Below are 22,525 nucleotides of genomic sequence, written 5' to 3' on the forward strand. Positions count from 1 at the left end.
TGCGATCCGCCAACGTGGACTACATCGTGGAGGTGGACCCTGAGTAGCGCGGGTGGAAGAGCAGTACCGCCCCCACCATCTGGCGTGGGAGCCTATCTAGCTCGGTCGTGGGAGACCACAGTTAGGCAGGCCCTGATGCCAGTCACCCATCACAATGGTAAGCATTAGAACAACTCCTCGTCCGTCCATTGCAAGACATGGGTCTCTTTTAAAGATATCTATGGAGGCATACACCATAATCCTCATGCTTGGTAGGGTTGGCTATCGCAATGTGGCTTTATAAAACGCAGAGGATAAAGCTGCTTATGGAAACTTGTTTGTGAGCAGTAGCAATCCTAAATAATTAATGCACAAAGTGTGAATTTTAAACGATTGTCTATAGATATATAGACAAAAAAGACTTGAACCTGTGACCTACGATCGCAAGTTTCAGTTTTCTACCGCTGGACCACAACCGCTCTGTACTGGGTACTTTTGTGTGTGCCCTAAATATGATCCAAAGGATATAATAATAAAAACCATCAGTTATTTAATTATTACGAAAATTAGCATAAGAAGTGTGTTTATCAGTTCAAAGATCAATGTAATACTCTTGGAAATAATAGGTTGTAGAAAAATTTCCTTCTCATTTTGAATAAAAATTCGTGTCTTTTTTTTACATACACATATAAATAGATTTGATTACTGGCTTATGCACACTATCTGCGAAAACATTTTAAGAACTGTTTACAAGACCTATGATTATTTATCCGTTAATTCATTTTTTTTCCTCTGTTTATTCTTTCTGAGGCAAGTGCGATCCAAATCACTTTAATGTTTTTTATTTATTTTTGTATTATATTTATAATATGTATTATACTTTATTTATTGTAAGTATATATGTTATTTACATATGTATACGTTAACTGCCCATTATTTACACTTCTACTTTTTCCATACTATGGTTGTCGGTGAGACATTGCCTCGTGTGATAAGACCGCCCATTGTACTTATTTGTTTATTATTATGAAACTATTTAAACATATCCTAACGTGTACAATAAACAATATTAAATATAAAACATTAAAGCATAATTTTGAGCGGAACATATATATCGTAAACAATAGTAATAAAGTTTATCAGTTGAGGAAAGTATGAAAATAGAAAATGTTTTTAGATACACGTGGAAAGTATTAGTGTATTGTACGAGCAAGTTTTCACTTCTCAGTGGGCATGTTCATTGTATCTCGTGTAACGTATTAAGGCGACAAAGTGCCGGCGTGTGTACCTGCGTAACGCAACACCCGCCGACGGATTATAGGGCGGCGCCGCCCTAGCGCTTGCCGGGTTTCGTCTGGCTCGACGCTTTGTTAAGCACCTACCTAACTTACTGCGGGAATTGATACATAATCGCTTGCTTCACTACCTCCTGTTTTAAATAATTACAAATAATTAAAAATACATATTTAATGGAATTAGGCGTTACCTCGCGGAAGTCCATCCTAAGTAAGAAAAGGACCAATATTTACCCACTTCCGCACATGCAGTGGTAGTCGTGCAAAGAAATGCACCGCCCGCCAGCCCGCTGATAAATCCTTAGTGCCACTCTGTGTTTGGCACTAATCGGTGTAACATAACTCCTGAAGATGCCCCGTGGAGGGGTGAAACACGTATTGAGTAATTTGGTGGTGGCGGTTGTGTGATTCGCATTGTTTGCCGCATACGCATTTATCAGCGGGCTGGCGGGCGGTGCATTTCATTGCACGACTACCACTGCATGTGCGGAAGTGGCTAAATATTGGTCCTTTTCTTTCTTAAAAATACATACGCGATTAGAACATTATAATAAATTACACATAAAAAGAAGGCTTTGATTTGAGGTTTACTGCGAGATCTAATCATAAATGATGCGATTCGCAGGATAACCAAGTTCGAAGTATTGTTCGTCTAAAGTGGCATTCGAAAGGGTATATCGCAACAACTAAAGATTGCCAAATGATGGCCACGTGTTATAAGCCACGGAGTGGTCAAGCCTTCTACTATATGGACCGACCACATAGTCGGACAACAAGGAGGCATAAGCCTTTCAGTCGGCCTGCCAATTATGGCGATTAAAGTGTATGTTTTGGCGATCGCAAGTCGCAAACCTCTAACGTTTTATATATATATATATATATATATATATATATATATATATATATATACTCTTCTTCCTACCCTTTTCCCTTTATTTGGGGTCGGGTCTCCTTATCAATTTGCGCCAGACCACTCTATCCTGGGTTGTCTCTGCAGCAAGTTGAAGGGTTTCCAGTTCCTTTCTGATATTAGACCACCACGTAGCTTTTGGACGCCCTCTCCCTCTTGGGAATTCTGGGAGGGTAAAGGCAGTTTTTATCACGTGGTCATCTGGTTTTCGTTGAATGTGGCCATACCATCGATATCTATTTTCCTGTAATTTGCTGGGGATCGGAGCTACCTTAAATGAACCTCTAATATATTCGTTCCGTATTTTGTCCATTCCAGTGACGCCACCCGACCATCTAAGCATTTTCATCTCATTGACATGAAGTGTTTGCTCGTGTCTCTGACTTACAGTTCAGCATTTCGAGCCGTAGAGCATAGCTGGTCTGACAACTGCTTTGTAGACTTTACCCTTGGTCTTAATGGGCATACGGTTATCACAAAGAACGCCTGACACTTCCCTCCACTTCATCCATGCAGTTTGTACCCTGTTCTTGACATCAGCGCTTATATATATATATAAATATATATATATATATGTACATATATATATATATTATTTCTTACATTAATTAATTAATATTATTAATATACAATATAAAAATGTATAATATTAATTAATGTAAAAAATATGTATTGTAAAAAATAATGTAGTATGAAAAATTATTTTAAATTTGATTTACAATGCATGAAAATTAATTATTGTTTTTATACTTTTTCACACCGCTACTATGCTACCAGAAGTTATTGGTCTGCCGCATTACAATAGTTTAAATAAATTAATGTAACACATTTCAGAGTGATATCACTATATACAGTAATACCCCGCTTTACGCGACCTCGTTATACGCGGTTTCACTATAACGCGAATTGCAAATTTCGCGCTCAAATGCCTCGAATTACGCGAAAGAGTGTATAAAAATATATTGTAGTCATCAACTTCTCTATGGTGTCTTGACCATCTGTCAAACAATTAAAAACAGTGTTGGGTGTTATGAACGTATTTCACAAGAACGTAAACAAAAGATAATAGATGTATTTTTTCGTAAAAAATAAGGGTATGTGTTGCATAAAGTGTTCCTAGAATTAAAGTGATTGATTAAAATGATTTGTATTTTTTTGTAATAATTTTTGACTATGTTTAATCATAAACCTCGTTATACGCGAATTTCAGTTAACGCGATGTTTTTTTGAAACGTATCTCTTGCGTAAAGCGGGGTATTACTGTACAGTCTGATTGGAAATAATTGTAAAAGCCTTATAAAATATATTTTTCCTTCACCCTGTATAGAAATCGCGGTGAAGTAATTTAAGGCCGGAATGAAACACACGATACGTTTATCGTGTATTTCAACTGGAACGTCGTTGTCCTTATTGTCGACGTTGACCCTAATTCCGACGAAAAGTTCCACATCCACGCGCGGGAGGGCACTCCCTTAACCTCCGCCCTCTTGCACCGCTCGCAACACGAGGCGACGTTATCATTTCAATTGTAATATGATAATTCATTAAAATTGTTTATAACATGTTAGTGCTAGAGTAAAATCGAACTTATTTCTTGACCCGTAGAATATTATTTACTTTATTTTTTACAGACTTGCCTGGGTCGAAATTCTATTGACTATTTTAAACGTCACTATTTATATCCAAAAGATTTATTCAGCTACCTATAAAATGCATAATTACGCACTTTTATATAAGTCAATAGCTTTGCCCTGCGACTTCATCATCTTGGAATTTAACAAAAAAATAATTACTTTTTTAATTATGAGAGCCGGACATGAATTTCCCAATTTACATAAATTCTTACGTCACCACATGAAATGTCATCATTCGTTCGATGTTTTCGTTTCTGGTCCCGTAATATTTACGTAATCGATAACGATACTTGCCCACGTAGCCACTCCACAGTACAGACTTTTCACCACTTACTCAGACACTGCTCCCGATTCGAATCCAAAAGACATAACCACGTGACCTTATGTGAAAACCTTGATATACCTCCCCGTTCAACTTACCGGACCTTCTCAAGAAAAAATCTACGGCAGAATCTTTTAATGAGTTGGCCCGGCACATTGTCCAAAACCTCAAGGCATTTCACGGTCTGCAGCGCTTGGGCAGCGACTTGAAATAAAATAATGTACAAATTACTGAATAATTGAGTTAAACTTCCAAATTGTATTGTAAATATGTATAAATTTTAAATGTATGTGCATTTAGAAAAATTGTAAATAATGATAAAACGCTGTCGTGCCTCGCAGCTGGGAGAAGAAAGATCCGTATCAAATAGCGGCAACCCTCTCCCAACTGTCTGCGTTTAGTAAAAGCGACAAACCACTTGCGATACAAATAAGAATTAATAAAGAAAAACATTAATTTTAGGATATGGTGTACCATACATTAATTGACGGCAAATTCCATATATATTTATTTCTTTAAAGCATTTACACCTAAAATAAAAACACTCTGTTCACTGGGAACTCGTAAGAGAGTGCAAGTTTTGCCTTTTATTTATCAGCGCATACATTAAGTTTACAACCAGAGGGTTAAATATTTTCACAAACCTTATTTTAACTAAAAAAAAAACAATGTAATGTAACTATTGTGTATTGCGATCGGTACATGGAGCTTTATTGACAAGTATACACACTTATACGTATTTGTCTTCCGATATGACGTCATCAATAGCGCTATCTATACTGGTTCCCTGCTTGGCACATGCCGGTAGTGACGCAGGGCAGAATATTGTACATTCTCCGAGCAACAATTTTACGATGTTTACATCCGATAATGGATCGCATGATTAGTGCAACAATGTAACTGATATGTGACCCGAAGAGCACATCGTGCGGGGTCGACCTGGTCCGGGGCAGCCTAGGCGTTGTCCCGCCGGGGAGAAGAACAACAGCCACAGCGGAGTTTTAGACAACAGAGTCCTTTTCCATTCTTAGATAGTCCAAGCCTTTTAGGAATTGGTCCTACTAGGATAAGGGTTCAGTTGTCTAGACATCGGCCCAGTAATGGAGGCTCAAATCTCTCATCCAACTAGGAGAGAGTAAGAGAAATGATTTACATTTTTTGTCATATTTAACACTAATTATACCAACACTTACTAGAAACCTATTTCTTTCATGACCCAACTTAATATTTACTGATTGAATGTATAAAATATTGTAATTAGGAATGAAAAAAAAATTAGTATATAGAACATTTTTTTTATTATAAACGCAAAAAATAAGAATTTATGATCCATTATTGCATATTTAATGCAAAAGTTCATAATGGTTCAGTTTAGTGTTACCTAGCCGACGCCGTTCTGCGTAGCAGTCAATGTAAAAATGTTGGGATTTTGAAATTAACACAAATATAGATGACGGCTAAACTAATACTACGAATTTTTTTTAATATATTTTTTTTAAATAGCTGAATATCATATTTTAATACTTATTCTATTTTTGCAGAACCGTTTTATGAAACTAGTTTCTTTAACAATTATATTTGTATTGTGGCGCTCCTATTTAATGTCGGTAAAGCAGTGGCCGTTTAACCTTGACACTTCATAGATGGCGCTGTTAGTAATGGTGTTATGATGGCCTCCATTACGGTGGCCGGTGGGTAAGGCAGTGAATTTTTTTTGATGTCAAAATGTTAAAAAATATGGTACAGTAAACTTTTAAAAAACTCGTCAATTTAAATAATAAATTCCAATGTAACGACATTATCTCTGTTTTCAGAATAATGCATTATTGTTTTTTTTTTGAAGCATTCACCTAAATGATCAAGAGAAATTGTCTTAAATGTATCTAGATTAATTGTCAAATGACGTATTACATGATAAGGTTGACGCGCGCATGATTCTGAACTTAATGACATTCACTCACAGATGTTTGTTTTTCAAAGACGATAGAAGCTTACATAGTAATTATTAGGGCGTGTCATTTTTAACACATTTATGTTATCTATTGTACATGTTTTTAAACACAATAAAAGTATAGCATTGCAATTGGCGGAATTATACAAAAAATACAAAAATATACTCAATTGAACAATACAATTCTAGGCTAAATAATACAAATATTTCATTTTTACAAGTATCAAAATATACACGGTACAATAATTTATTATCTATTATATAATATTGAAATTTATAAGATTTATATATAATATTGAAATTAATAAATAAATCGATATTTATTTATTAATTTCAATCGAGAGAGCAGTACAAAATATTTATACTATATTAATTTACGGTTGAAAATTCAGAAGTAGGAAAAGAAAATCTTTATAATTCGTTTACAAAGTGTATATATAGACTCCATTCGTCGACAGTATACGACATAATCCCTATACGTTGTCAAGTGGGTTGATGGCTGTCACATATGTTTTAAATAGGGGTATACTGAAATAATATTTTCTACACATCTGATATATGTTAATTGTCAGAGTCTAGAGTTAAATATTACAAAACATTCCCCACAGCTTCTCAAAGACTTATTTACTGTCCGCGCATCTCTGTAAAACAAGTTACGCGGGTCGATATGAATGTCCGAAAGGCTTGAAAAAGCTTCTATATATATATATATATAGCTTTTTGAGGCTTGCGCACCCGTGTAGTCAAGTTGGTGACTCCTGCCTGGTGATCTGGTAATTGACGCCGTCAGCAGTCGTATAGAGAACAAGTTGGGTAATGCGTTCTGTGTCATGCGGCACACCGCACAGCTGTACAACAAAAAGCTCGAGTTTGGTAACTTCTGCTCCGTATACCGGGCAGAGCTGCTGGAATTAGCGGGATGGGCAGAATTCGCGGCAATGGAGTTGGCACTTTACAATATTTGTTGTTATTACATAGTCCTATTCAATATAAATAAAATAATTGAAAATTGATTTTTTTGTGGCTCACAATTTTGTCACCCCTGTATTTTATGTTTTATTCGTAATGTCTAAATAATCAAAGCGGAGCTCTATGATCGTCACTCGTCAGTACCGTCGCTGTATTGAAGCTTCGGTGATTGAACACGTGGAAATATCATCTCTGTGTAATGTTTAATTTATATTTAGCGCTTGTCTGAGAGCCAATTAGGCGATACGATAACACTGTTTGATGCACGTCTATTTATATACACTTGCATTATAGCTTTTGTGTTGTTATTAAATTAACTATAGTGCTACCAAAACCTCTGTACCGCGCCTTAGGTATGCGCGCGGCGAGGGGGAGGGAATAACGGCCGCTTCGCTCCTTCAGTTGGCCGTTAACGTTCACGGCTCATGCATTTTTACTTGGCTCCTATTTCTCCGCGCTTTCTTGAGGCAAGGTACAGCAATTTCGGTACTGAAATCATGTGTCTTATGATTACGAAACGTTTGCCTTGGTCTAACCAGATGGAATAAAGACCTCCGCATTCGATAGTAAGATGCATACTAAAACTTATTATTACTATTAGTAAGATAGAACTTATTATTATTAGTAAGATGAAAGAGAGAACTTATTATTATTAGTAAGATGCATACGATAACTTTCCGATAGTTACCATCAATAATTGAAACGCGATTTAAATGCAATAATTTTGTGGTTATGTTAGGTTCTATCATTATATCAACCGTTAAAGGCTTTCCCTATAACTTTCCAATAGGACAGTTGAAGCTGGCATTCAGCGTCTTCAGACGGCCTCAACGAGTCAGCCGTTGAAGGCCTCCCCTATAACTTTCAAATAGGACAGTTGAAGCTGGCATTCAGCGTCTTCAGACGGCCTCAACGAGTCAGCCGTTGAAGGCCTCCCCTATAACTTTCCAATAGGACAGTTGAAGCTGGCATTCAGCGTCTTCAGACGGCCTCAACGAGTCAGCCGTTGAAGGCCTCCCCTATAACTTTCCAATAGGACAGTTGAAGCTGGCATTCAGCGTATTCAGACGGCCTCAACGAGTCAGCCGTTAAAGGCTTCCCCCTATAACTTTCCAATAGGACAGTTGAAGCTGATATCCAGCATTTTCAGACGGCCTCGACGAGTCAGCCGTTAAAGGCCTCCCCTACAACTTTCCAATAGGATAGTTGAAGCTGGCATTCAGCGTCTTCAGACGGCCTCAACGAGTTCTTGGTCCTTGTGGGTCCGAATCGTTCACTCCTGAACCATAAGGCTCTAGCGGTCATCTGTTCTGCGCGCTACTATTATAAAGACGAGTAATAAATTTATTTTGTGTTTGCAACTTTAAAGAGTAAGTAATACGAGTCAATAAGAGGTATATAAATTACTTTGAAATTTCTTGCAGGAGACCAATGTAGTAAAATACACGTAAGTTAGTTTTTAGAGTATTTAACCATAAGTTTAACCCGCAGTCAAAATATAAACATAGAAGTTACTTAAGCTAAATATATTCGAATCGACCTAACCCCGCCGCCTGCGCAGATTACAAAAATGAAAACATTACAGCATCTTATGCACTCTGTATCTTACGCGATTAAGTCAATTAAAACAACAAGGATGCCCTTCGACCTCTAGACGATTTCTTATCTTGCGAATTCGAAATAGCCTTGGTGACCGAGCGAGCCAGTCCGGCGGGCAGACCTGACGGATTTTTTTGCACATTTTTCGAACTGCACGCTCATTTGATGCATTTCAAATCTTAGACTGAATGAAACCTCCGCCAAGGTCACATTGTCTGCCAAAATCCGAAATCTGTTACCATGGTATCGATAAAAAAAAGATATATCCAGTCGCAATCTGTTATTTTGGGGCTCATCTGATGTGTTATTAAAGACATTAAAAGATACAACAGTAAATTCTATTATATCCATAAACGCATTACGAACCTTGATGGACAGAAGCCCATGTTAAGGTCTGTATTTGGTTCAAACCGCTTCTTACTGGTTCTAATCTATAGTGATTACAAAAGCACCTCGAAATAACAATGACATATCATTGTCCAACATCTTAAAACACACCAATAACCAGTGCTTCTGCACTAAACATATCGGGTACAAAAAAATACATATATTATTCGTTAAAAAATACTTTTACTTAATAATTAATTCAAGTTAAAAATGATTAATTTAACAAAGAATAGTTTTAGGTTCTTATTTCCGTTAAGGTATGTTCGAACAATGTCTCAGACTCTAGAGGAATAGGACAAAAGAAACTGAGCGAAACTTTACATTTTTAACATAAATTTACATATTCAAATAACATTTGGAATAAGCTGGAGGCGAAAACATCGAGTCATATGCATTATAGTAACCCTAAGAGAAACGTTAATTTTTTTTAAACCTTGCAACAGAAGCTTTCTGTATTTAGAAAACTTATTTAGGATCTTATGGTAATAGCATTGCTTATAAAAAAAATTCACAACTCGATTAATTCGAATTTTTAATTTTCGTAATTTTAAATATTTATTATTTACGCCATCTCTTCACGCAGTAATTTACACATACAGTCAGAGTTAGTGCAACCAGTTGACACAACTTTAATAGTTTAGTTTACCTTACATAACACCTATAATTTTGACGAAAATTTTATTAAAAAACGTCAAATTGGTTACAAAGTAACAGGTAGTCTGACATTGTTTACAAAGTCACCTTTCGTCCAACCTACTTATAGACAAAATGTGTGACTTTGTGACATTGTAAAGTTTACTAATGATAGAAGTAAAATATTTTTTAAAGCAGATAACACTAGACCTGGTATGAAAGCTAACTGCTAAAAAATCTTCCAATTGTCATCATCCCAAACATTCACTGCTATATAGTTCTCCTATCAGATTATTTATATCATCATGTCTGCCGATAGAAACTCACTGCAAGGAATTTGTCCTGTTTAAAAAATCACCACAATAGATGCTCTTGTGCTGTCGACTTCCTGCGATCTTAATGCTTTCGCTGCGAACAGCGCCTTCTAGCGCTCGGCTAAAGACGCTTTCTCTAAGCGAACAGCGTTCATTTGTTTTACATTATTGTGTCAATAATTGCACGATCGTGGTCATTAATTTGTTTGTTTCTAACGCGATAGCTACTTGTACGGATATTTTATCACATAACCAAATACAATTATTCATCAATTTTGCCTATATCATGGATAAATTGCTGTGAGAGTTGTTCATTTTGAGGCACTCCGCAGCGAAAGGTTTAACTATGTCGTCAAACAATCTAATAGTGTACCGCCTTTATAGGCCATATAAAATAAAAATATCTTTTTATTCTACTACAAAGAAGTACAGTAATACCCCGCTTTACACGACCCCGTTATACGCGGTTTCACTATAACGCGAATTGCAAATTTCGCGCTCAAATGCCTCGAATTACGCGAAAGAGTGCGTATAAATATAACGAATCATCAACTTCTCTATGGTGTCTTGACCATCTGTCAAACAATTAAAAACTGTGTTGGGTGTTATGAACGTATTTTACAAGAACGTAAACAAAACGTTACCCAAAAGACAATAGATGTATTTTTCCGTAAAAAACAAAGAGTATGTATTGCATAAAGTGTTCCTAGAATTAAAGTGATTAATTAAAATGATTTGTATTTTTTGTAATAATTTTTGACTATGCTAATCATAAACCTCGTTATACGCGAATTTCAGTTAACGCGATTTTTTTTGGAACGTATCCTTTGCGTAAAGCGGGGTATTACTGTAGTCGCCTCTTTGGCGTAGGCATCTCCTAAACCCCTTCATCTATCACGCTCCCGTGCATCACGCATCCGTAAAGGTCCTTATCTCTGGCTAAAGGTTTCGTTCCACCTTTTACTCGATCTTCCTTTTCTTCTTTTTGCATCCCTTGTCACCCCTCTGTTAAGCGTTTTGACTATCTGGTGTTGTTCATCTTACAGACATGATCTGCCCATTGCTTGAGTAGTTTCACTCTCTTCTCACATCTATTATAATATTTTTTCTCCTTGTGTCGATATTGTTTACCTTATTAGATAGCTTTAGGCATACTTCCTATCATACTTCTTTCCATCTTACCGTTAACATTACTAAAGTTGTTATGCACTATAATCTCATTTGTTAATCCTACAGATGTGTCCTGCAATATATTGATATAGAGAATATTGTTAGCAAAGCAAGAACTGCTTTAATACGTAATGTGCAGGATTAATAATGATATGAAATTTGCGTGGTTAAGAAATAATTATCACACGATGAAGCTATGTGGAACCATTAAGACGGCAGCTGCTCTAAGAGGACAGGAGGAGCGGTGGGCTGTGGAACAGAGCAAGGAAGAATCACAAAAGGAGAGTGTCACCTCCATCATGTAATAATGAAACAAATATTAATTCTTTCGAATAGTCTTTACGACGCACTTTTGAAAATTCAAAACATTTACATTTAAATATGTATTTATACATTGACTACTGCTAGGTTCGGAATGTATGATTCTATTAAGAACCCGGCAAGTAACTCGACAGTCACTCCTTTATACAGATGTCTATATGGTAACAAACTGCTGTTTATTATTTAATTCACAAAAAAAAGAACATTTGATGTGCATAGGCACAAAGATAGGTTAAAAAGAAGAAATATACGAGATTAATAAATCTAAAAACAACTAAAAATAATGTTGCTGTGACTAAAACTAAAATAGCCGCATTATATGTGGAATAATAATTTAAAAAAGCACATTTTACATTTTTTTCCCTGTTATAAATAAAAAAAACAGCATGACACCAATCCCACTTCAGTTATTTACAATGATAGTTAATATATCTAATTATATATATTGACTATAATTATAATTGCAGTAAATATAACTAATTATAAATAATAAGTATATAGTTATACAGACAATCTAATACTCGTATATAAAATTGTCGTGTCACGGTGTGCGTGATTGAACTTGCGGGCCCAAGTGGTCAATGTCGGCTAGCCAGAGACATATATTTATTCATATTGTTATCAAGCTGGAATCATTTAGTGGTAGGTGTGGTAGTGGTAGGGTTCTATTGTAACGAGCAGGAGCCGGTAGACGCGGTGAGGGTAAGCCCCCACCATATGAACCGATGATATAGCTTGGGTCGCAGGAAGTCCCTGGATACGGGTAGTGAAAGGCTGGTTATTTTCGGAGGAGGTCTATTCCTTGCAGTGGATGTCCATCGGCTGAAAAAAGAAGGTTGCGTAAAGTAGCTAGACGAAGGCAGTACAAGACAAGTCATCGTGGCAATCTCTGGTAGAGGTTTGTGATGAACTTGATCTTGATGTGTTTATATATATATATTCATGTTTTAGTGTGCAATTGTTGTCACAAGTGATAGATATGATTGCATTAAATTTGTTTTTATAAGTTAATAATTGTCAGTATATGTTTGATTGTCACCATTATTGGCGGGTCTACTATAATGTAATGTAAAACCGGAAAAAGTTTTTGCGCCAACATTTGGAATATATTACAACGCTGATAACAAGCGTGCAAGTGATCCAATAAAATTGCAACAACCGCAGTTGTTTCCAAAATATCTATAGAATATTATTGTTTTCATGCGATAAGTAATCAAGTCCGCGCGTCGGATATGCGCTGATTATCACGCACTATGACCTTCGGTATCGTTTATTCTGTATCCATACGGAACGGTTGCCGGCACTGGGTCACTGCAGACGCGACTTTATCAACTGAAGAAATTCGAATCATATATTTTTTTTTAAATTCAGAAATAAGTCTTTCTTTAATGCCAGTGTTTATGTTTGAACGAAAATTTAGTTTCAGATTTGTAACAGTTGTTGAAAATTTTGTTTTCACTGATGGGAGATTCTAATGTCCTCGAGTGGTGACCAGCCAGTAAATGTGGTGTGGGTAGCCCCCCCCCCCCCCCCATAGTTAAGGTCGCCGGAAGTCCCTGTATGCGGGCGGCGCAAGATCAATCATCACGGCGACCTTTAGGGGGAGGTTCATGCCATGAAGTGGGCGTGTATCGACTGAAAAAAGAAGATGAGACATTCAGGGACCCGTTGCACCCACAAACTATTATTAAATTGTATTTAGTTACAGAATCCAGCTCGATAACTTTTATCTTATACATAAAAACTGAACTATATTATCCTTAGACTAGGCGAAAAATATTCACATTCCGTATTGACGTTCCATAAACAAACAAAAGTAACCTAAATATTTAATGAAATCTGGCGTTATTTTGCGGAAGTCCATCCTAAGTAAGAAAAGGACCAATATTTAGCGACTAATCGGTGTAACATAATTCCTGAAGATGCCCTGTGGAGGGGTGAAACACATGTTGAGTGATTTAACGGTGGTAGTTGTGTAATTTACATTGTTTGCCGCAAGTGCATTTATCAGGCTGGCGGGCGGTGCACTTTGTTGCACGACATTCCGCACATGCAGTGGTAACTGCATGTGCGGAAGTGGCTAAATATTGGTCCTTTTCTTATTTAAAAAGTAACCTATTTAGCCCAGTGGATTGACAGGCTGATGTGGCATAGGGCAGGTCTGGTAGCACCCAGAACAGATAGTCGCTGGGGTCGTCTAAGTTCTGGTATCAAGACCACGGACGGTCATGCGCAATGACATCTATCCACACGGTAGACAAGCGACTTTGTTAAGATCGTTGAACAATTAAGTAGGTCACTTCAAACCGGTCTTAAATGGTGATGATGGTATCACTACTTCATTGTCTTTTCAGCCGATGCTCGCCACGATGAACGATCTTATATATCTCTATATTAATATACATATATCACTAATATTGATAAGTAAATTTAAATGTCAAGAGTAAAAAGATGAGGAAAGGAAGGCGATGAAAGTAAGAAGGAATGAAAGAACAAAAATTGCAAGATATTGTAAAGGATAAAAGGAAAGAATAAAAGAAATTGGGAAGTATAAAAGTGAGTGTCGGATAAAGATAAAACTCTGAAAAAATATTGTGTAAATAAAGTTCCTGTCCAAAACTAGATAGGGGGTACGAGAGGCTCCCAATAGCGGGGCCATAAAAAAAAAGTAAATTTAAATATTGGAATTACAATATATTTTTAGTCAATAAGTTTATTTAGAATGTACGATTGTGTTTTCATTTAAGAAAAAGTATTTAGTTAATGCCGTTTTTAATATATAAGAAATTTTGTCATAAGATTTGAAAAATAAAGTCAAGTTGGAAACCAAATTATTTAATTTGGTTAACATGTAACATTTGTCTTGTCATCTATTGTGGTTTTTTCATATGAATAGGTAATTGAATTTACATGCATAGGTATTGTTTGCAGTTATTAATCATTCCTAAGACAGCAACGGATTTAATTTATCCTTATCTTTCAACAACGTTGCATTTTGTATATTCGTGATAACAGAGTGCGACTGTACTTGAACCCGTGTGCAAGAAGTACAGTCGTGTCGAATATTACTATCATTTACTATCGTGTGCATATGATACGGTGGTATGCCTAATTAGTATTAAATAACGATGTATTAAATATCCAGTGATTAGTTACTATAGTGACACAGAAACCGCTGTACCGCGCCTTAGACACGAGGGGAAGGCGGGGGAGTATGGGCCACTCCGTTTGACCGACCCGCCGAGTCTCCCGTGGACCTCTAGGTGTACATCTCGTCCTCTTCGGGGAGTATGAATCTACTTCGTCTCTTATTTTCTGTATTTATGTTAGACTAAGCTTCAAAGGAATGGTAAATAAATGTATGTTTAAGTTTCAGAGTCTATGAACTTCTACGGCGCCGATGAGGCTCGGTCCGGACCGAGGTTAACGTTCAAACGACACGACACGTGTTTCTGATTATCAACTCAACGCTAATGACTATAACGATTCCACTTTCGTGATCTTATCACGGACTCATGTTTAGAAGGTGCAAAGATTAAGTCAAGACTAACAAGGAGATTAAAAATACAAACAGAACATCGGTATCACAGATAATAAATTAATTCTGAAACTGATGAAGTCAAACTCATTTACTTATTTTTGAAACCGAAGTGTTCATTAATGAAAAAAAAATATTGTTACTGGACGAAACAGCTAAAATATAATCCTTTAAATAATTTTATTCTGAAATCAAATTAAATTTTAGCTGAAACATAAAAAGAAAAAGAAACAACTTAGTGACGTCTGACAACACTAATACAATTTTGATGTTTACAACAAATTTGCAATACAACACTATTTTTAAGAATCCTCTTGTATTCAACTAGCTTGTAACGTCTTTTGATAAAAATGCAACACCTCCGCCACTTCTTTTCACAGCGATAACGCTTAAGTGACAGTAGTGTTATTAGACAGGTAATAGCAACCAAGTCCATCTTTGGCATCCATATGCCGGAGTGCTAAGCGGGTATTACGAGTGACAGTTCAAGTCAAGGTCTCCACTTAAAGACCCTTGAGGCCTGTTAGTCTTTAGTATGCCAGCCGAAGAGATCTAAGAGCATGTGACCTATCAATTCGGTGAAATAGTAGTATGTAGAGGCCTAAATTGAGGCTCCCCTAGGACCTCACAAGCTGCTCCACTTTAAATCAGGTCTTACGTTAGACACCCTCTCCGTCCTGCAGCTTCGAAACTGTAGATTCTATTTGGACTGTAGTAAGAATCCGGTCCAAAATAAAAAAGAAAGAAAAAATCTTGTATCGATACATAGAAATTAAGTATAAAATCTTCTAATTTCAGTACTAAAGCCTTCCAATCCGGTAATATAGTAGCCAAGTCGAACCCGTGGTTCCGCTAATGCCATTTGGGCAGAGAAAGTCCAGTCGAAAAAAAAACTCTTGTGCTATCGGTGCTTCGTTGTCTCAATCAAAACAATTAACTTATATTTATCCGCATTCAATAATTACTTTTTAACAACCGAGAATTATTTTTTAACAATCGAGTCTTAGGTACATAAATCGTTTTTGATTCTTGTATTTTAAATAAGGGCCTTCAGTTAGAGAAGCTGCTAAATGACGATCAAACTATCTTAATATCTTTAAGCCGTTCTGTGGTGCGTACTTTTGTAGGTATTTCATTAAAAAAATTTATAAACTGAGTTCTATTCATTCATACAAATGAACATGGTAAGTTTACTCTTTGTACCGACATCCATAACCCATTTTTTCTGTCAAATGGCGTCGTTGTTTTTTGTTCGTATACACCTTTGACCTTTCCTCGTTTCTTTTTATATGAATAAAATGTTATTGCTCATATATTAACCGGTTACAAAAAACCGGTAAAGGTATTTATACTAGTTATATAACTAGATATAAAAATTTTAACTTGTAGTCCAAAATTATATAAACATAAATGACGAAGTATCCGACGATAGACACCTACCTCGAGGCTTGCCTTTCGCTGACTTTTTGTTTCTTCTGGCATGCTTTCTTTCTAGCAACTCCTTGCGACTTAACCCTTAATAGCCTAGAGTTTTGATACCAATCTTTTAAACCGGATGTTCACATTACTATTAGTTTTTTTTATAGGTTGGCTGTACGAATTTTACTGTTGTATATTTCCAACGAAATTTAAAAAAAAATCTATTTTTCCCTTCATCTGCACCCTCAAGCTAACACAGTAATATTAAAAAAAACCTTTAACGAGGTAAGGTTAACTATGTCATCGGGTCCATCTAGTGGCAGGTCAACTTCATTTATAATTACTGGTCAATAAATTTACTAAAAATATTTCCATTTTTATCTTCACAAATGTAGCTGATTGATTTTTGTTATTCAAGCTACATGATTCACATGTTAATTAGGTGAAAAAAAATTGTTTTCTTAAATAAGCCATTGCGTTTATGCTACGACTACCGTAGAAAATAACATAAAAAATTTAACCGTATTCCTACAGTAATTATTTTAAATTTATCTTTTTAGACAGGTGTTAATATCGCAAATATATCGTATATACAACTACTCCGATCTATATGACTGCCGTATAGGAGAACAGGACAGGTGTAATAATTTTAAATTTTTTTTTCACTCGTTCAGGAAACAAAACTAGTTACACTTTAACAGGCGACTTATACAACAAAGGGTCATTACATGTTTCCGCCTTTAGCATTATTTAATCGTGCAAAAGGATCATAATCCTACATAGAACTGTATAATACTGTAGAATAGAATGTACTATGAAGTGATAATGCCATTCATTATTTTAAACATTAAAACTTTCGCTTGTGCGACTGATGGCCATCATATTTAAGATTGCGGGAATTCGCTCAAGCGCAAGACAGAAGGCGTCCATCGCCTGAAAAAGGAGAAGAAAAACTATAACTTTAATTTTGTTAATTTTTACAACTGATTTATAAATATAAGAATAATATCTCTGTTTCCTTTCACGTTAATAACCTCAGAATTCCGGGATTTCTAAATAGAATTCCGGAAAGTTATTAAGCTCTCATGACCGTTTTTCTTGTTGTTATGTAGCGATTTTATCTTTTCCAGGAAAAGTAAACTATACACGTGAGACGTATCTTGTCGAATGAATGGAGCAATATATGGTGTATCTATTTTAACATAACAACAGTAAACTCTACGCGACGTTCTCGGGTATTACAAATGATTAGCTTTTACATCATCCAGAAATATCTATAAGTATGTGAATGTTTTTTAACTCAGCTATTTCTGGGATATTGAATCAACATTATCATCATCGTTCCACGCGAGAATATGTATATAAATATGTGTATTTATATATATATATATATATATATATATAAATATGTGTATTTATATATATATATATATATATATATATATAAATATGTGTATTTATATATATATATATATACACACAAATGTTTGTCTGTATGTCCTTCATAGAATCGTAAACTATGCATTTGATTATGAGATGATCTTCAGCAAAGTTATTGTGCATGAGCCTACGAAGGTTTCTTAGTTGGTACAGACGGCGCTACTGTTATTCCAATAAATTTCATATATCGCTGCGCCAGTTCATGCTGATTTTAATTGAAAATTAAACAACGAACGAATCACTACTGGGTTTCACGTGTGTGATTGCTTTAGACAGGTACTATTGGAAATAAATAAAGGCTTTAAAGCTTTTACCGACAAATGAGCCTTTTAAGCTTTTACCGACAAAGGAGCCTTTAAAGCTTTTACCGACAAATGAGCCTTTCAAACTTTTACTGACAAATGAGCCTTTTAAGCTTTTACCGACAAAGGAGCCTTTAAAGCTTTTACCGACAAATGAGCCTTTAAAGCTTTTACCGACATATAAGCCTTTAAAGCATTTACCGACAAATGAGCCTTTAAAGCTTTTACCGACAAATGAGCCTTTAAAGCTTTTACCGACAAATGAGCCTTTAAAGCTTTTACCGACAAATGCGCCTTTAAAGCTTTTACCGACAAATGAGCCTTTAAAGCTTTTACCGACAAATGAGCCTTTAAAGCTTTTACCGACATATAAGCCTTTAAAGCATTTACCGACAAATGAGCCTTTAAAGCTTTTACCGACAAATGAGTCTTTAAAGCTTTTACCGACAAATGAGCCTTTAAAGCTTTTACCGACAAAGGAGCCTTTAAAGCTTTTACCGACAAATGAGCCTTTCAAACTTTTACTGACAAATGAGCCTTTTAAGCTTTTACCGACAAAGGAGCCTTTAAAGCTTTTACCGACAAATGAGCCTTTAAAGCTTTTACCGACATATAAGCCTTTAAAGCATTTACCGACAAATGAGCCTTTAAAGCTTTTACCGACAAATGAGCCTTTAAAGCTTTTACCGACAAATGAGCCTTTAAAGCTTTTACCGACAAATGCGCCTTTAAAGCTTTTACCGACAAATGAGCCTTTAAAGCTTTTACCGACAAATGAGCCTTTAAAGCTTTTACCGACATATAAGCCTTTAAAGCATTTACCGACAAATGAGCCTTTAAAGCTTTTACCGACAAATGAGCCTTTAAAGCTTTTACCGACAAATGAGCCTTTAAAGCTTTTACCAACAAATGAACCTTTAAAGCTTTTACCGACAAATGAGCCTTTAAAGTAAACCAACCGTCCTGTAGACGGCTATATTAATTTTAAGCCAACAATAAAAAATCTTATTTGAAGATTAAATTATTTAGTCTATTTAATCTTGATTTAGTTATTGAAAATCATCTTTAGCAACAAGAATTAAAATTTTAATGTCGACATTACAATGTTACACGACAGACAGTATCACTTATCACCAGGTGGTCACGTCACCACGTGTCACCGGACACGCAGGTGTCGTGAATATATAAAAATGAATGATCGTAACAAATAAGCGGAATAGATATTAGCGAGCGGAAATGTTACCCCCCGAAAAAACCAGTCGGGGAGTTGTTAAGAAACACATAAAGGCACGGACTGGCGCGTTTAATGTTACATCGCGCTGTACGTCGTGGCCCGATGTACATGAAATAGATTTACTGGCCACAGATGCGACACTTTATACATATTATTATTAATCCAAACTTAATTATACTAGCATTAACTCAGGTCTTTATTATTACGTCAGTCCATCTAGTGGGGAATTTAGAATCTTTCGGCCCCAACGAATGTCGCTTGTACGCGATATTTGAGATAATTCTATTTTCAAAATTTTATTTTATTTTTAAAACACTTCCAAAAGTTACATACAATACAAACATACACGAAAAACTTTAAATGACATATGCACAATATTTTTATTTAAGTTAGATACAACAAAATAGTTATCTTAATTTATAGACTAAACATAAAACGTAAATATGAGACTACTTAAAGATAGTCACGAGGAATGGTAGTCTAGTGTTAAAGATTGACACTTGCGATGGTAGGTAGTGGGTTAGGTTCTTGAGATACGATCTTATATAACTCACACTTTTACATTAATACTATATCAAGTTTCAGCTTCCTCTGCGTACCATAATACCACACTGTGATCGCCAATCCACGTCGTCAAGACGCCAAGTGTGGTGTTTATGGTACATCCTATGGATAGCTTTGGGGGAGGCCTAGGCAAAGTGGGTCTATAGGCTGAAAACGTCGACTTAAACACAACAAGGTTCCTACTTACATTTTCAACAAAACCGGTTGAAAGCGGACTGTATCAGCGTTTTACGATTTCGTCAAGTTTCTTTGTACATCTGACGTTGGGCTTGCTGATCCCTGGTCTTTCGTGGTCATCTGCTCTACGCGTTGTGGTCTGCATACTTCCACTTCAAGATACCAATCCGCTGGGTAATATTAATTAAATATAGACAATAATAACGGCAAAATATACGGTAAATAAAAAATACGACTTTATAACAGAGAGCAAACCTGAGCTGAGAGAGCGGACATTCATTGTCAAAACACTTAAAAATATTTTCGAAAATTTCCAATTGGGATCGCACTAATCGATAGTATTCTTTTAAATAATTATGAACTTCACAGAGTAATTATAATTTGAAAAATTTTAATAAAACAAAATATAACTTAAATGAATACATGTAAATTTGATAATAATATATGTATTATATGTTCCCCTACCGTGTCGCAGGGATTTTAATTATTTGGTTAATATTTTAGTTTTATACATTATCCTCCTTTCATACTTCTCAATTTCTTATATACTTTCCTTCTATCCTTCATAATCTCTTTCTTCCTTTCTTTTTTATATCTTCTTTCACACGTCGCCTTCTTCCCTCGTTCTCATTCGTAGATCACAAATTATTACAGTATCACAGTTAATTTGACTCGTAAATAACCTTTGTTCATATTTTATGTAATTTTTTTTCTTATAATAGTTTTCTTTTAGTTTAAGATTATGTATAAAAAGAGTGTTACTAATAATACTCTTTTTATACATAATCTTATTAACCTTATTCATATACCTGTTTCCTTATCCTACCATTTTGTTTTATCCCTGGGTCTAATTTGATAGTAGGTTTTATGACATTTCATCCCCATTACGTTCATGAAATTGACGAGCGGGGAATTGCTGTGAATTGCTTTGAACGGCTATTTCACAAATTCTTAACCGTTATTCAGTTATATCTTATGTATAAGAATACAAATTGTCCACTTTTCAAAACAAATCTATAGTTTTATGTACCTAATATTAATTTCAACACAGATACAACAGGGTGACGACGTCCAAAGTTTAAGTTATTATTATATTATAATAACACTATCATTGTTTTATTTACTGCACATAATGTATCTGTTAATTTTAATGCTATTAGCCTAGAGGCTTTTACATCGCAACTGAAATGACGCTTCAGCTCCGCGAACTTAACAGAATAAAAATGAAGAAATTCACACGAATGTATATCATGCGTGTGAGTGTAACTTTATGATAATGAAAGCGAATTTACTCGGTGATAGAAGGTGGAATATAGGTCCTGTCTCAGAAAGCTCACTGTGCGCAGAGGCGGAATGGGCAGCCCTCATAAGCGAAGCGATTAGTTTACTTTAATGAAATCAGGCGTTACCTTGCCGAAGTCCATCCTAAGTAAGAAAAGGACCAATATTTAGCCACTTCCGCACATGCAGTGGTAGCCGTGCAACAAAGTGCACCGCCCGCCAGCCCGCTGATAAATGCGCGTGCGGCAAACAATGTGAATTACACAACTACCACTGCCAAATCACTCAACACGTGTTTCACCTCTCCACGGGGCATCTTCAGGAGTTACACCGATTAGTGCCAAACACAAATAACTCTGTGGTGTGGTCCTTTTCTTGATTAGTTTTCTGAGTAAACTTTACTGTTATTTCCTAGCTGCCAATTTTACTTTTAAAATACCTGTGGTATCACAACGTAATTAATTTTAATGTATTCATAATACTTCATATTTTTGATGTATAAAAACTGCAAGAATGTACTTTAAGAGGGACAAATTGATATCCCTTTATTAACACTTCCAACGACGTCTTCATATGAGTAAAAACTCAGACTGTTTTTTTGTGACCATTTTCACAAACATTATGAATACAGCAAATCATTCTAGCGATATATTATTAAAACACAATTAGGTTTTTTTACTAGTTTATTAATTATTTTTCTGAACTTTTTATATATAAAGGAGGGTCGGTTATATGTGTAAAAAGCATATTTGTCAGCAAAAACCTTTTACATCCACAACCAACATGTATAAAGATCACTTTGAAATATGTTACTTCTGTGCTTCTGTTGTTTTCTCATTGGAATGCCACAGGGGAATAACTTCTTAGATAATTTTACGTAGGATGTACCATACATGTAATATCTACAAAAGAGATATATATTCACCTTTTGATTCATTACATCTAAACCAAATATTTTATATATTAATTGAAATGATATTGAAATTTTAATTGATAATCATAAAATTGTTTGAAATTTAAAACAATTTAAACCTCATTGGATTGTGACTCGTAATTATTAGTGTCTGTTCTGCATATTGCGCTGAA

The sequence above is a fragment of the Battus philenor genome, unplaced genomic scaffold (assembly GCF_028537555.1).
Source record: "Battus philenor isolate CCGP_79_NKW_IND1 unplaced genomic scaffold, ilBatPhil1.0.hap1 SCAF_17, whole genome shotgun sequence".
In the NCBI taxonomy this organism is placed as follows: Eukaryota; Metazoa; Arthropoda; class Insecta; order Lepidoptera; family Papilionidae; genus Battus; species Battus philenor.